Raw genomic sequence first — 15,957 nt, forward strand, 5'->3', positions numbered from 1 at the left:
CTGAAGCAGTACCCCTGACTGCTAGTCAGCCCAGGCCGGGGATCCCTGGGCAGCTGGGGACCCCTGCAATAAAGGAGTCCCCCTCTCCAGGGCACCCCATGCCCCTGGCCGGTGGGTGCCGGGTTGATTATGTAAATATCAAAATAATGAAATAATGAGGGAATAGCCCACACCTGTCCATGAAATAGCTTTTGAGTTGATAGTCCCATTACTTTTGGCCCCTTAAAAAGTGGGAGGCACATATAGAAACCGTTGTAATTCCTACACCATTCACCTGATTTGGATGTAATTACCCTCAAGTTAAATCTGAAAGTCTGCAGTTAAATCACATCTTGTTTGTTTCAGTTCAAAGCCATTGTGGTGGTGAATAGAGGCCAAAATATGAAAATTCTGTCAATGTCTCAATATTTATGGACCTGACTGTATATAGATATATATATATTAGGGGTGTGCACCTGCCACTTTTCGTGTTTTGTGTTTTGGTTCTGGATCTGGATCTTTCTTCGTGTTTTGGATCTAGATTGGTTTTGCCAAAACCACCCTTCGGTGTTTTGGGTTCTGGGTTTTGTGTTTTGGATCTGTAGTTTTTTTTTAAAAAGCATAAAAACAGCTAAAATCACAGAATGTGTTGATTTTTCTGCTCCTATGCTATTATTAACCTCAAAAACCTTAATTTCCACTCATTTCCAGTTTATTCTGAACACCTCACACCTCACAATAGTGTTTTTATGTCCAAAAGGTTGCACCGAGGTAGATGGATGACTATGTTAAGCGACACGAGTGGGCAGAACAAACACGTGGCCCATCTAGGAGTGACATTGCAGTGGCAGACAGGATGGCAGTTTGAAAAACTAGGCCCCAAACAGTACATAATGCAAAGAAAAAAAAGAGGTGCAAGATGGAATTGTCCTTGGACCCTCCCACCCACCCTTAGGTTGTATAAATAGGACATGCACACTTTAACAAACCAATCATTTCAGCGCCAGGGTCTGCCATACAACTGTGGCTGAAATGATTGGATCGTTTGGGCCCCCACATAACAAGCTGGCAATTAATCTGACCCTGCACAAACTGGCTCTACGGAGGCAAGATGTCGTCCTCATCCTCCTCATTCACCGATTCCTCACCCTCTTCAGTGTTGTGTACATCCTCATCCTCACAGAGTATTAATTCGTCCCTGCTGGAATCCACCACCACAGGTCCCTCTGTACGTTCTGGAGGCTGGTCTCCCTGGAAAAGTTTATAATTCATTTTTATGAACATCATCTTCTCCACATTTTGTGGAAGCAACCTCCTACGCCTTTTGCTGACAAGGTTCCCGGCTGCACTAAACACTCTTTCGGAGTGCACACTGGAGGGGGGGCAACTCAGGTAAAATAGAGCCAGTTTGTACAGGGGCCTCCAAATTGCCTCTTTTTCCTGCCAGTACATGTACTGACTGTCTGACATGCCTACTTGGATGCTGTCACTGATGTAATCCTTTAACAGACAGACGCACGCTTGTCGCTGCTGCTTTGAGGATCCAGGTGCGGCTACAGCCCACACAATTCACAAAGACAAGAAAAAAAAAGAAGAATTTTTTTATTGTTTGTGGAGCGCACTTTGAGGGTTACACCACCCTTTAACAGACAGACGCACGCTTGTCGCTGCTGCTTTAAGGATGCAGGTGCGGCTACAGCCCACACATTTCACAAAGACAGAAAAAAAAAGAAGAATATTTTTATTGTTTGTGGAGCACACTTTGAGGGTGTCACCACCCTTTAACAGACAGAGGATGCAGGTGGAATCTAGACGGGATTTGGAACCGGGGACACACTACCTCCATCAATTGTCTAAATCCCACTGCACTAATGGCGGATACCGGACGCACGTCTAACACCAACATAGCAGTCAAGGCCTCAGTTATACGTTTTGCTTCAGGATGACTGCTGTCGTACTTCATCCTCATCGCTAGGGACTGTTGGAGGGTCAATTGTTTAGTAAAAGTAGTGGTGTTCCTACTTCCTCTCTGGGATGATGAACAACTCCCAGCAGCAGCAACAGCACTAGGAGGAAGTGGTTCTTGATCTTTCCCTATTTTATTTTTATCGGAGAAAGTTTGGTCCTCCATTTATGTTATATTGATATATACGTGCGGCTAAGGCGCACACAAACACAGAAAATAATTTTTTATTTTTGTTGGAGACTAGTGCACTTTGTGGGTTACACCACCCTTTAAGAAATGAGCCAGCCGGCCCTTTACTTATGGGACACAGGCGCACGCTTGGCGCTGCTCCTTTGTTGATGCACATGCAGCCACAGTGCACACAATTCACAAACACAGAACATTTTTTTTTATTTTGTTTGGACTGCCCTTTGGGGGTTACAGCACCCTTTAGCGGTCAATCCAGCTGGCCTTTTACTTATGGGACACAGGTGCACGCTTGTCACTACTTTGTTGATGCACGTGCGGCTACTGCGCATACAATTCACAAACACAAAAAAAATATATTTTTTTAGCACTTGGGGGGAGCACCCCTGACGGACAGAGCACCCCCTGGACAACACTACAGCACCCCTTTAGGACTGGGACACTGCACAGGACTTTGGAGTGGACACAGCCCCTATGGACAACTGACTGCACAACACAGTCCAGCCAGCCCCTATGGACTTTGAAGTAGTGGACACAGCCCCTATGGACAACAGCAGCACAGCACAACACAGCCAGCCCCTATGGACTTTGAAGTAGTGGACACAGCCCCTATGGACAACAGCAGCACAGCGCAGCACAGCACAGCACAACACTACTCTGCACTACACTACACTACACAGCCCAGCCAGCCCTAACTCCCACCCTCCCTCTTCACTGTCCACAGCCGAGTGAGAAAATGGCGCCGACGTGGGTACCTTATATAGGATCCAAAACCCACGAGACCCGGAAGGCGGGATGATGACGTTTTGCCTCGATTTCAGATCTGAGTCAGGCGGGAAAAGTCGAGCCTGACTCGGATCGGCCTCGGATCGGGGGGGCTCGGGGGGTTCGGATTTCAGAAATCCGAACCCGCTCACCCCTAATATATATATATATATATATATATATATATATATATATATGTGTGTGTGTATATATCTGTATATATGCTATATACACTGCTCGAAAAAATAAAGGGATGACTAAAATAACACATCCTAGATCTGAATGAATGAAATATTCTTATTAAATACTTTGTTCTTTACATAGTTGAATGTGCTGACACCAAAATCACACAATAATTATGATTGGAAATCAAATTTATTAACCCATGGAGGTCTGGTTTTGGAGCCACAATCAAAATTAAATGGAAAAACACACTACAGGCTGCTCCAACTTTGATGTAATGTCCTTAAAACAAGTCAAACTGAGGCTCAGTAGTGTGTGTGGCCTCCATGTGCCTGTATGACCTCCCTACAATGCCTGGGCATGCTCCTGATGAGGTGGCGGATGGTCTCCTGAGGGATCTCCTCCCAGACCTGGACTAAAGCATCTGCCAACTCCTGGACTGTGGTGGAACGTGGCATTGGTGGATGGAGCGAGACATGACGTCCCAGATGTGCTCAATTGGATTCAGGTCTGGGGAACGGGCGGGCCAGTCCATAGCATCAATGCCTTCATCTTGCAGGAACTGCTCACACACTCAAGCCACATGTGGTCTAGCATTGTCTTGCATTAGGAGGAACCCAGGGTCAACCGCACCAGCATATGGTCTCACAAGGGGTCTGAGGATCTCATCTCGGTACCTAATGGCAGTCAGGCTACCTCTAGCAAGCACATGGAGGGCTGTGCAGCCCCCCAAAGAAATGCCACCCCACACCATTACTGACCCACTGCCAAACCGGTCATGCTGGAGGATGTTGCAGGCAGCAGAACGTTCTCCTTGACGTCTCCAGACTCTGTCATGTCTGTCACATGTGCTCAGTGTGAACCTGCTTTCATCTGTGAAGAGCACAGGGCGCCAGTGGCGAATTTGCCAATCTTGGTGTTCTCTGGCAAATATCAAAAAACCTGCACGGTGTTGGGCTGTAAGCAAAACCCCCACCTGTGGACGTCGGGCCCTCATACCACCCTCATGGAGTCTGTTTCTGACTGTATGAGCAGACACATGCACATTTGTGGCCTGCTGGAGGTTATTTTGCAGGGCTCTGGCAGTGCTCCTCCTGTTCCTCCTTGCACAAAGGCGGAGGTAGCAGTCCTGCTGCTGGGTTGTTGCCCTCCTACGGCCTCCTCCACATCTCCTGATGTACTGGCCTATCTCTTGGTAGCGCCTCCAAGCTCAGGACACTACGCTGACAGACACAGCAAACCTTCTTGCCACAGCTCCCATTGATGTGCCATCCTGGATGAGTTGCACTACCTGAGCCACTTGTGTGGGTTGTAGACTCCGTCTCATGCTACCACTAGAGTGAAAGCACCGCCAGCATTCAAAAGTGACCAAAACAACAGCCAAAAAGCATAGCAACTGAGAAGTGGTCTGTGGTCACCACCTGCAGAACCACTCCTTTATTGGGGGTGTCTTGCTAATTGCCTATAATTTCCACCTGTTGTCTATTCCATTTGCACAACAGCATATGAAATTGATTGTCAATCAATGTTGCTTCCTAAGTGGACAGTTTGATTTCACAGAAGTGTGAATGACTTGGAGTTACATTGTGTTGTTTAAGTGTTCCCTTTATTTTTTTGAGCAGTGTATATACAGCGGGTAAAATAAGTATTGAACAGATCAACATTTTTCTCAGTAAAAATGTTTCTAATGGGGCTATTGTAAGGAAATTTTCACCAAATGTCAGCAACAACCCATGCAATCCACACATGCATTGAAATCAAACCATAGATATCCATAAATTAAATTATGTGTAATAATGTGAAATGACACAGGGAAAAAGTATTGAACGCATGAAGAAATGGAGGTGCAAAAAGGCATGGAAAGCCAAGACACTAAAATCTATCAGTAATTAGAAAGCAATCCTGCCCCTTGTCAGTGCAGATTAATATAAGCTGGTTCAGTCCCGACTGATGGCCTATAAAATGGTGTCTCATTACCAAGGTGTAACACAAGAAACATCTCATGATGGATAAAAGCAAGAGCTCTCTCAAGACCTTCGCAACCTTATTATTGCATAAAATACTGATGGCATTGGATACAGAAGGATTTCTAAACTTCTGAATGTTCCAGTGAGCACTGTTGGGGCCATAATCTGGAAGTGGAAAGAACATCATTTCGACATAAACCGGCCACAACCAGGTGTTCCTTGCAAGATTTCTGACAGACTAGTGAAAAAAATTATCAGAAGAGTTGTCCAAGAGCCAAGGACCATTTGTGGAGAGCTTCAGAAAGACTTGGAATTAGCAGGTACAATTGTTTCAAAGAAAACTATAAGTAATGCACTCAACCGCCATGGCCTGTAAGCACGCTCACCATGCAAGACTCCATTGCTGAAGAAAAAGCACTTTGAAGCTTGTTTAAAGTTTGCTGCACAACATTTGGACAAGCCTGTGAAATACTCGGCGAATATAGCCTGGTCAGAATAGACCAAAATGTAACTCTTTGGATGCCATAATACACACCATGTTTGGAGGAGAAATGGCACTGCACATCACCACAAAAACACCATAACAACAGTGAAGTTTGGAGGTGGGAACATCATGGCGTGGGGCTGATTTTCAGCATACAGTAAAGGCATACTTCATATACAGTAACTGAAAAAGGATAAATGCAAAAATGTATCAAGACATTCTTGATAAAAATCTGCTGCCATCTACCAGGATGCTGAAGATGAAACTAGGGTGGACATTTCAGCAAGACAATGATCGCAAACACACAGCCAAGGACACTCTCAATTGGTTTCAGAAAAAGAAAATAAAGCTGCTAGAATGGCTCAGCCAATCACCTGACTTGAATCTAATTGAAAATCTCTGGAAAGAACTAAAAATCAGAGGAGCTCATTCAGACCCGCTCGCTAGATGCGTTCGCTCGCACCCTGCATATCCAGCGCACTCCCAGCAAGGCTGGCGATCACATGGCAAGGCATTAGCACGCCCACTATGTCTTGGCGTGCGATCACTTTGTGTATGCAGACGTCCACCAGCCATTCATAAGACGCCCACTTGCGCACGTCATCTCCTGGAAGTGCTTGAAACCATTGGTACATCGAGCACCATCGGATGTGATTGCAGCGCTTGAGTTTGACCATACCCTGCCACAAGCACTGCGATCACTTCAGTGTGTATTTCAACCAGGTGACGTGTACAATGACGCTGCCTGATAATTATGCACGCCTCTGAAATGACGTTGAAACACTCAGGCACGCCTGCGTTCGCACCTCCACTCCCCCTTTCTAGTGGCCTGCCCCTGTCACCACCCACAAACGGCTTGACCTTTCACTCATTCAGCTGGGCTGTCTATGCTGGGCGAGTGAACGCTTCCCAATCTCTTGCAGTGGTTCGCGCACAATATGATGCATACGCATGCGCAGATTGCAAAAATCGGGCAGCTATGAGCAATCATATCCTAGCGAACGGGTCTGAATCAGCTCCAGAGTTCATAGAAGAGGCCCACGGAACCTTCAAGATTTGAAGACTGTTTGTGTGGAAGAATGGGCCAAAATCACACCTGAGCAATGCATGCGACTAGTTTCTCCATACAGGAAGCGTCTTGAAGCTGTTATTACCAACAACGGCTTTTGTATTAAATAAATTTCAGTAAGCATGTTCAATACCTTTTCACATTATTACATATAACATTAATTTATGGACATTTATGGTTTGATTTCATTGAATGTGTGGTTTGCATGGGTTGTCTGACATTTGGTGAACATTTCATTACAATAGCCCATTACAAATATATTAACTGAGAAAAATGTTGATGTGTTCAATACTTATTTTACCCGCTGTATATGTGTGTGTGTGTGTTAGTGTTTGTTATATTTATGTTTGAGATATATATATATATATATATATACATACATACATACATACAGTATATATTTAAAATTGATACATAGAAAGATAAAACTCCCCCTCCTAATATACATAGCCAATTATTGTTTCAACCTCATTTCAGACAATTGTCCTGTTGCAAATCAAAGCACCTATCTGCAAACTTGTTCACTCTACACTCTTTACACAGTCTTTTGTTGCTGCCCTCTCGTTTTAAACTTTATGTACATTTGTCAGAGAGACAGTATAATACATCACAATAGACGATGTATCATGGCACAGACAGAGATCAGCAGCCACTGTTTGTGATTGGGTGACTTCCAGGAGGAGGTGGGGCAGGAAATTTGCATAAAAAAATACAATTCTTTCTCTCTCTCTTCCCCTATTGCTGAAATATCATCAGAGAGACGATCTGTTGCAGCTGCACCTTGCACTACTCTGGATGGTTGGAACTGTATGCGTTGATTGGGAGGGGAGATGAAAGCGATGTAACAGGCTGCAGTAACTTTGTCTAATCCCAACAGCACAGCTGGAAGATTTATTAGGCTTCATGCGATGGTCGCTCAGGAAAGAAGAGCTGACTTCAGTAATATGTAGACTGGACATACACCAGGTTTATATACAGATATATTACACGTATTAGTAACATACCTTCTTTACTCCCTAAAACTCTGCGAGGCACAATCATTCTAATTACTGGCATAGCTGCACTGATCCTAAACGTTCTAATAGACTGATGATCTCCACGACAGAGCAGAAGAGCCATTAAAGTGTCTAACAGTGACTCTGTAACATCTCACACTTTCCCTGAAGGAGGTACAGTAGCAGCATATGGGGACTTTACTGGAGAAACACAATTTGGAAACGGAAAATTGCTATATCAGAGACCAGGGGAGACTGGAAGCAGCGTATTTTCTCTAATACATTGTACCCAGACAAAGGTAAGATACAGCAATACATCTACTACTACGCAGGAGAATACATGTACTACGCAGGAGATAGCTTCATAACGTTACATTCTGTATGTTACATAGGATACATATCAATAATAGTACAGGATATAGCATAGTAGAGGATATAGCACTCAGGCTATAGTTCCCAAAGCTCATCTCCTGAGCAACAGGATAGTTGCAATACACAACACAGTATAATGCAGATTCTATTTTTCTGTTTTACATTATAGGAAGGCTACTGTAATACAATCTACAACTAACTCCTAATGGGTACCTTAGATAGATACAGTGTGTACTTCAGTCTGCAAAATGTAATTGTAAATAACATGAATGATGTACAAACTGATCAGGAGGGATAGTTTAGAATCCTTAAATACAGGAGTGACTTGGAAAAAAATTATGGGGAACATTTCATTTTAGTATATGATTGCATAGCAATAACCTATAACAATGATCACAGTAACATATACAATATTAACAAAAATGTATGCAATACTATTACAGCATACATGTTTAATCAATATGCAACTTTATTAACTAGAGTGTATGGCGTCATGACACTGAGTGCTGTCAACAAATTTGGCAATATAGTAATCTGGCATAGAAAATATACCGTAATATTCATGTATATTATTACAGTAATATGCATGATAATATGGCAATGTGTATACTGCTGTAATAATATAGTTCATTGTTCTGTTCAGCACTTGGAAATATTGAAAAGGAAAATAACATGCTTATGTTACAGTACAATTATGTTACAAAACAGTATAAAACATAAGACAGCAATGGAAAATACAGTAGTGTAGTAGATTTATAAAAAAAAATATTGTAGAACATGCAAATACATATGTGCTAATCATATGTATTTATTATATTATATTATCATTTCTGTATAGAATACCTACATGTTATGCAGCGCTTTACAGGGACATTATTTAATAAAACTGGATATTAAAATAAATCTGTATTTTTTACTCTTCAAGGTCAAGTTGTGTTACTTGTGTGTTATTATGCAATGTTCTGCATAATTTGTCACAAACTACACAGAACATGCAGTGCAAGTGCATAAAACATACAATGTAGCAAAAATACCAGAAGATTCTGAAGTTGTCTTTGTTGTTATTGAAGAATATATAGCTTAAATATTTAAAACGTCTATTGTGTGTTTATATTATGGGATCTAACAGTAAGGGGCCCTGTTATTAATACACAATGTGATCTGGGAGCGATATTATGTGATCATACCGGATGTATTAAAAATCACATATAGGGAGAGGGGATCCGAAATGCACCCATCCCTGCGATGTGCTGGGAGTGAAGTGACCGTGTCAGTGGTCTCTTCACTTCTGTGCCAGGGATCCTGCTCACGTGCGATCTACTGACCACACATGCACAGCAGCCATTGCTGGGGGATGTTCCTATAGTACTCTCTCCTGGCTAGTAATGCAATGTGCAGGGATCTTTTTCCACTTGGTAAATCTGACAGCATCGCATCCCTCATGGAAAACATATGGGGGTAGCAGCTGCTGGCGGAAATGGAGGGCCAACAGCAGATATCGGACATATCTACTGTGATCCCTACATAATACATTCAGGGGATACTAAATATTTGTGGATATCCCCGAAAACCGGGTGTTTTTGAGGAATAAGCCGCAAATATTTAATGATAAATGGGCCCCTAATACATAGAACATATGCAATTTTTAAACAAACAACAGGTTTCAGACAATACAACTGTTCTCTATTTCTGGTGGTAAAACACAGTCTAAATCCACTCTGTCTTCTATTCTACCATTGGTAAAACCACAAACATTATGTGATTTTTTTTCTTTACATAAATAAACAGATTTCAGTTTAATTTGTTTCTTTTCTTCCCAGTGATGCACGGGCATGTATGGACGATAACGATATCGACCATCGGCCGTACATGCTGCCCTACCTGGACGATATCGTAAAGGATACATAGGGACCCGCCCGTCGTTGGTGGGTTGGTGGTGTGCTGGATGATCGATATAGATCATCCAGCACACCGGGAAGGTACAGGGAGATCAGTCAGCGATATCGTTATCGCTGACTAATCATACAGTGTGTACGCATAGGCAAATGCAGGGGGAGGTTCCGGCTGCCTGGAAACCCCCCTCCCCAGCACACACCATGACCACAGTAGAAATAGTAATATAATAGCATTCTACTAGTGCTACATGTTCTTCTTAGTATCACAAATGAAATAGATAGCACCACCTGTAGATCTTTTAACAGGTATCAGCCAGTAATACAAAAACCTATGCACCAACTAGGAGATCTGGAAAACATGCACTATTAGGGATGCACTGCTATAGAGCCCAATATGTACATATATGTCCAGGGCAGTGCTAGGTTTTGCTCCCCCAAACTTGAAACAATGCTCTGGAATGGTGCCCACATCTAAATTACAAATATTCAGCTCAGGCAGGATGGCCCTACTGCCGCATCTAATGGCTTATTGTGATCCTGTATATGCTGGAATTATGACACACAATACACTTTGTATGACACATATTAAAGCTGGTTAAGTACTAATTCTGCCCTTTTCATGGACTGGCCAAAGTCACTCTAAAATCAAGGATTTGGAAACCCCCTTCTAGAAATCCTGCGTTTGCCACTTGTACGCACCATTATTCATTGTTCTGATATGGTGCTTTGTAGATATTCATTGCCACACTCTAGATTCAAAGCACAGCATTTCTTTCCTTGTCTTGCTGAACTAGTAGATTGAAACCTGTTGTGCATGTGCAGGACGCCATCAATGGTGATATGAAGCCCATGCAGACTACAGACAGCCACCACTACCGCCTCCCATCTTTTTAATGAAATGTCATATGCACTGTTTTGAGGGCAACAAGGATCACTGGAGAATGGGGCTCATTGAGATATGCAGTTATTTAAGGGCCTGTATTGAGGATTGTTACTTTTTATGTGCGACTTTAACTTATATACTGCTCAGCTCCTACTACTGTATGTCAATTCTGCAGTGTCAGTATAATTGGACGCTATTCTCTACCCTTCCCACTCTCTTCACATCCTCCTCTCTGCACATAAGAGCTGTTTACAGTGAGAAAGGGACAACAGGCAGGTGCAAGTATGTGGGGTACATACCTGACTGACCCAACGGCCAGCCAACTGTCCCGCAGACAGAGTGACCAATTTGGTAAGCATACACACTCACCAATAAGTCACTCAATATGTCTGGCCAGACATCACAACTGGGTGGGTATTTGTGTTGCCATTATTGGCGAGTCCTGCAGCCAGCATAATGGGTCAGTTGGTCGCCCGTACACACCGGTAGATGTGCATGATATATCTGCAAGATATATTTAATCTGCTGTGCTGCATAGCCGACGTTATATATCTGTGAATGACGTCGTTCACAGATATATCGTGTATACACACCTGCAGATGTACTGAACGATATATAGTTTGTCAGCTGTACAAATGATATATCGTACAATGTGTACCCAGCATAAGACTCTGATCTTGCCTCTCAAGCTTCAAAGAGTTTAAGTTTAAATATTGTTGGGTGACACTCAACATCTCACATATAATGAGGCAGAGACATATGTTCACCGGGAGATCTATTGGGTCCCGATACTTAGGGAGGGGGGGGGAATTGGTATGATTTACTGGCGGACAGGATGCTGACATTCAGAAGGCCGACAGCGGCATCCCGATGTTGAATATCCTGACGGGCTGGTAAGTAGCATAACCCTCGCCCCCCCCTAACCCTCCCTCAGTGGTGCCTAACCCTAACCTCCACCCAGTGGTGCCTATCCCTAACCTCCCCCTGGTGGTGTCTAAACCTAACCCCCCCTTCCCGCACCCTAAACCTAACCCTCCCAGGGCAGTACCTAACCCTAACCTCCCGCCGGTGGTGCCTAACCCTAATCTCCCCCCAGTGGTGCCTAACCCCAACCCCCCCTTTTCGCAACCTAACCCTAACCCTCCCCGGGCAGTGCCTAACCTTAACCCACCCCGGCAGGTCCCTAAACCTAACCCCCCCATCCCCGGCCTATCCCTAACCGTAATCTGCATACTTACCTTCAGGATGCAGATGTCTGTATTTTAATCCCTTTGGGATGCCAGAGTCGGCATTCTGTCGAGCATCGGGATTCTGGAGTTGGCATACTGACGTCTGGCATCCCATTCCCTGGCATCCTTACTGGATCCCCTTGGGGGCATGCCTAAGTATGTATTGGCATAGCCAAGCACCCCATTGTGAACACCAGTGCCCTCTGCACTGTCCATTGAATAGAGTGTGGTCACACCATATTGGGGTTGTGGTCATATCTCACCTAGCCCCCCTGATTAGGCACAGGCATGGGTATCTGATATCCACTTCCCTTGGTGCTTCCACCAGTAGGATTTAAACTGAGTTTACAGAGAGTCAGAATACTGTGAAGCACACAGAGCAGCCTTAGCTTCATAATAATTACTAGATATGAGCGAAACTGTGTCAAAAATGTCTGCAATGTTATTTTGTGGTAGAATTGCAAACTTCCGGAGATGTAAACTGCATTGGCAAATTTGCATTTTGTTGTTTACAGGGCCTGATTCAGAGATGTTTGCAATGGCGATACTTACGCAGTTTGAGCGATTGTTGTTGCACAGCGTTTAGGGGAGGTAATAGGGGGTGGTTAGGCAAACACGGGCGCATCTGACCGCTTAAACGCCCTTTCCATGGGCGTGCATAAATTAGCCATTGTGATCGCTTTTGCAGCATTAGAGCTCTTAGTGTGTCGGGAGAGCTGCATTGTTTACAGCTGGTCAGACTTGATTTATAAGCTGCGCGACTGGCCGATGTGCGTCGATGTTACCGATGTTTACTCAGGAGTGCGACATTGGACAGATATGAGAAGGCAGCAGTGGGCGTCCCTATGCCAGGGAAAGCTTTGGAAGTATTAGCATATGTTCGCAGCTGCGTTCCATGCGTAATCGCAGCTGTGATTGCATTAGCGTACATCTCTGGACCAGGCCCATGTAGTCTATGAACAGAGCTGGAGTGACAGACAATTTATTCTGCCCTGTGGTATGGTTGTGATTAGGGGTGAGCGGGTTCAGATTTCTGAAATCCGAACCCCCCCGAGCCCCCCCGATCCGAGTCCGATCCGAGTCAGGCTCGACTTTTCCCGCCTGACTCGGATCTGAAATCGAGGCAAAACGTCATCATCCCGCCTTCCGAGTCTCGCGGGTTTTGGATCCTATATAAGGTACCCGCGTCGGCGCCATTTTCTCACTCGGCTGTGGACAGTGAAGAGGGAGGGTGGGAGTTAGGGCTGTGTAGTGTAGTGTAGTGTAGTGCTGCTGTTGTCCACTACTTCAAAGTCCATAGGGGCTGGCTGTGTTGTGCTGTGCTGCTGTTGTTAATAGGGGCTGTGTCCACTACTTCAAAGTCCATAGGGGCTGGCTGGACTGTGTTGTGCAGTCAGTTCTCCATAGGGGCTGTGTCCACTCTAAAGTCCTGTGCAGTGTCCCAGTCCTAAAGGAGTGCTGTAGTGTTGTCCAGGGGGTGCTCTGTCCATCAGGGGTGCTCCCCCCAAGTGCTAAAAAAATAATATATTTTCTGTGTTTGTGAATTGTGTGCGCAGTAGCCGCACGTGCATCAACAAAGTAGTGCCAAGCGTGCGCCTGTGTCATAAGTAAAGGGCCGGCTGGCTTGACCGTTAAAGGGTGCTGTAACCCCCGAAAGTACACTCCAGTCCAAACCAAAAAAAAAATTATTTTCTGTGTTTGTGAATTGTGTGCGCAGTAGCCGCACGTGCATCAACAAAGTAGTGCCAAGCGTGCACCTGTGTCATAAGTAAAGGGCCGGCTGGCTTGACCGTTAAGGGTGCTGTAACCCCCGAAAGTACACTCCAGTCCAAACCAAAAAAAAAATTATTTTCTGTGTTTGTGAATTGTGTGCGCAGTAGCCGCACGTGCATCAACAAAGTAGTGCCAAGCGTGCGCCTGTGTCATAAGTAAAGGGCCGGCTGGCTTGACCGTTAAAGGGTGCTGTAACCCCCAAAGTACACTCCAGTCCAAACCAAAAAAAAAATTATTTTCTGTGTTTGTGAATTGTGTGCGCAGTAGCCGCACGTGCATCAACAAAGTAGTGCCAAGCGTGCGCCTGTGTCATAAGTAAAGGGCCGGCTGGCTTGACCGTTAAAGGGTTCTGTAACCCCCAAAGTACACTCCAAAACAAAAAAATATATATTTTCTGTGTTTGTGACTTGTGTGCACTGTGGCTGCACGTGCATCAACAAATGAGCAGCGCCAAGCGTGCGCCTGTGTCCCATAAGTAAAGAGACGGCTGGCTCATTTCTTAAAGGGTGGTGTAACCCACAAAGTGCACTACTCTCCAGCAAAAATAAAACAATATTTTCTGTGTTTGTGTGCGCTTTAGCCGCACGTATATATCAATATAACATAAATGGAGGACCAAACTTTCTCCGATAAAAATAAAATAGGGAAAGATCAAGAACCACTTCCTCCTAGTGCTGTTGCTGCTGCTGGGAGTTGTTCATCATCCCAGAGAGGAAGTAGGAACATCACTACTTTTACTAAACAATTGACCCTCCAACAGTTCCTAGTGATGAGGATGAAGTACGACAGCAGTCATCCTGAAGCAAAACGTATAACTGAGGCCTTGACTGCTATGTTGGTGTTAGACGTGCGTCCGGTATCCGCCATTAGTGCAGTGGGATTTAGACAATTGATGGAGGTAGTGTGTCCTCGGTTCCAAATCCCGTCTAGATTCCACCTGCATCCTCAAAGCAGCAGCGACAAGCGTGCGTCTGTCTGTTAAAGGGTGGTGACACCCTCAAAGTGTGCTACACAAACAATTAAAATATTGTTCTTTTTTTTTCTGTCTTTGTGAAATGTGTGGGCTGTAGCCGCACCTGCATCCTTAAAGCAGCAGCGACAAGCGTGCATCTGTCTGTTAAAGGGTGGTGACACCCTCAAAGTGTGCTACACAAACAATTAAAATATTGTTCTTTTTTTTTCTGTCTTTGTGAATTGTGTGGGCTGTAGCCGCACTTGCATCCTCAAAGCAGCAGCGACAAGCGTGCGTCTGTCTGTTAAAGGGTGGTGTAACCCTCCAAAGTGCTCCAAAAAATAAAACATTTTTTTTAAGGTGTTTGTGACTTGTGTGCGATGTAGCCGCACTTGCATCCTCAAAGCAGCAGCGACAAGCGTGCGTCTGACTGTTAAAGGGTGGTGACACCCTCAAAGTGTGCTACACAAACAATAAAAATATTCTTCTTCTTTTTTCTGTCTTTGTGAATTGTGTGGGCTGTAGCCGCACCTGCATCCTTAAAGCAGCAGCGACAAGCGTGCGTCTGTCTGTTAAAGGGTGGTGACACCCTCAAAGTGTGCTACACAAACAATTAAAATATTGTTCTTTTTTTTCGGTCTTTGTGAAATGTGTGGGCTGTAGCCGCACCTGCATCCTTAAAGCAGCAGCGACAAGCGTGCGTCTGTCTGTTAAAGGGTGGTGTAACTCTCAAAGTGCTCCAAAAAATAAAAAACTATTTTTTTAATGTGTTTGTGACTTGTGTGCGATGTAGCCGCACTTGCATCCTCAAAGCAGCAGCGACAAGCGTGCGTCTGTCTGTTAAAGGGTGGTGACACCCTCAAAGTGTGCTACACAAACAATTAAAATATTGTTCTTTTTTTTTCTGTCTTTGTGAAATGTGTGGGCTGTAGCCGCACCTGCATCCTTAAAGCAGCAGCGACAAGCGTGCGTCTGTCTGTTAAAGGGTGGTGACACCCTCAAAGTGTGCTACACAAACAATTAAAATATTGTTCTTTTTTTTTCTGTCTTTGTGAATTGTGTGGGCTGTAGCCGCACTTGCATCCTCAAAGCAGCAGCGACAAGCGTGCGTCTGTCTGTTAAAGGGTGGTGTAACCCTCAAAGTGCTCCAAAAAATAAAACATTTTTTTTAAGGTGTTTGTGACTTGTGTGCGATGTAGCCGCACTTGCATCCTCAAAGCAGCAGCGACAAGCGTGCGTCTGACTGTTAAAGGGTGGTG

The 15,957-nt window shown here is 44.4% G+C and overlaps 1 protein-coding gene across 1 annotated transcript in view; it reads left to right on the forward strand.

Annotated features, from left to right (window-relative positions):
- The first annotated feature begins 7,709 nt into the window (after positions 1 to 7,709).
- Positions 7,710 to 15,957, forward strand: part of RASD2 (RASD family member 2) — a 30,235-nt gene continuing 21,987 nt past the window's right edge. Inside the window, exon 1 of the mRNA XM_088468116.1 lies at positions 7,710 to 7,893. The gene's annotated coding sequence lies outside the window, so the exon portion shown is untranslated. The remainder of the gene's footprint in view (positions 7,894 to 15,957) is intronic.

Source organism: Taudactylus pleione, unplaced genomic scaffold (genome assembly GCF_031769625.1).
Source record: "Taudactylus pleione unplaced genomic scaffold, aTauple2 ptg000080l, whole genome shotgun sequence".
Classification (NCBI taxonomy): Eukaryota; Metazoa; Chordata; class Amphibia; order Anura; family Myobatrachidae; genus Taudactylus; species Taudactylus pleione.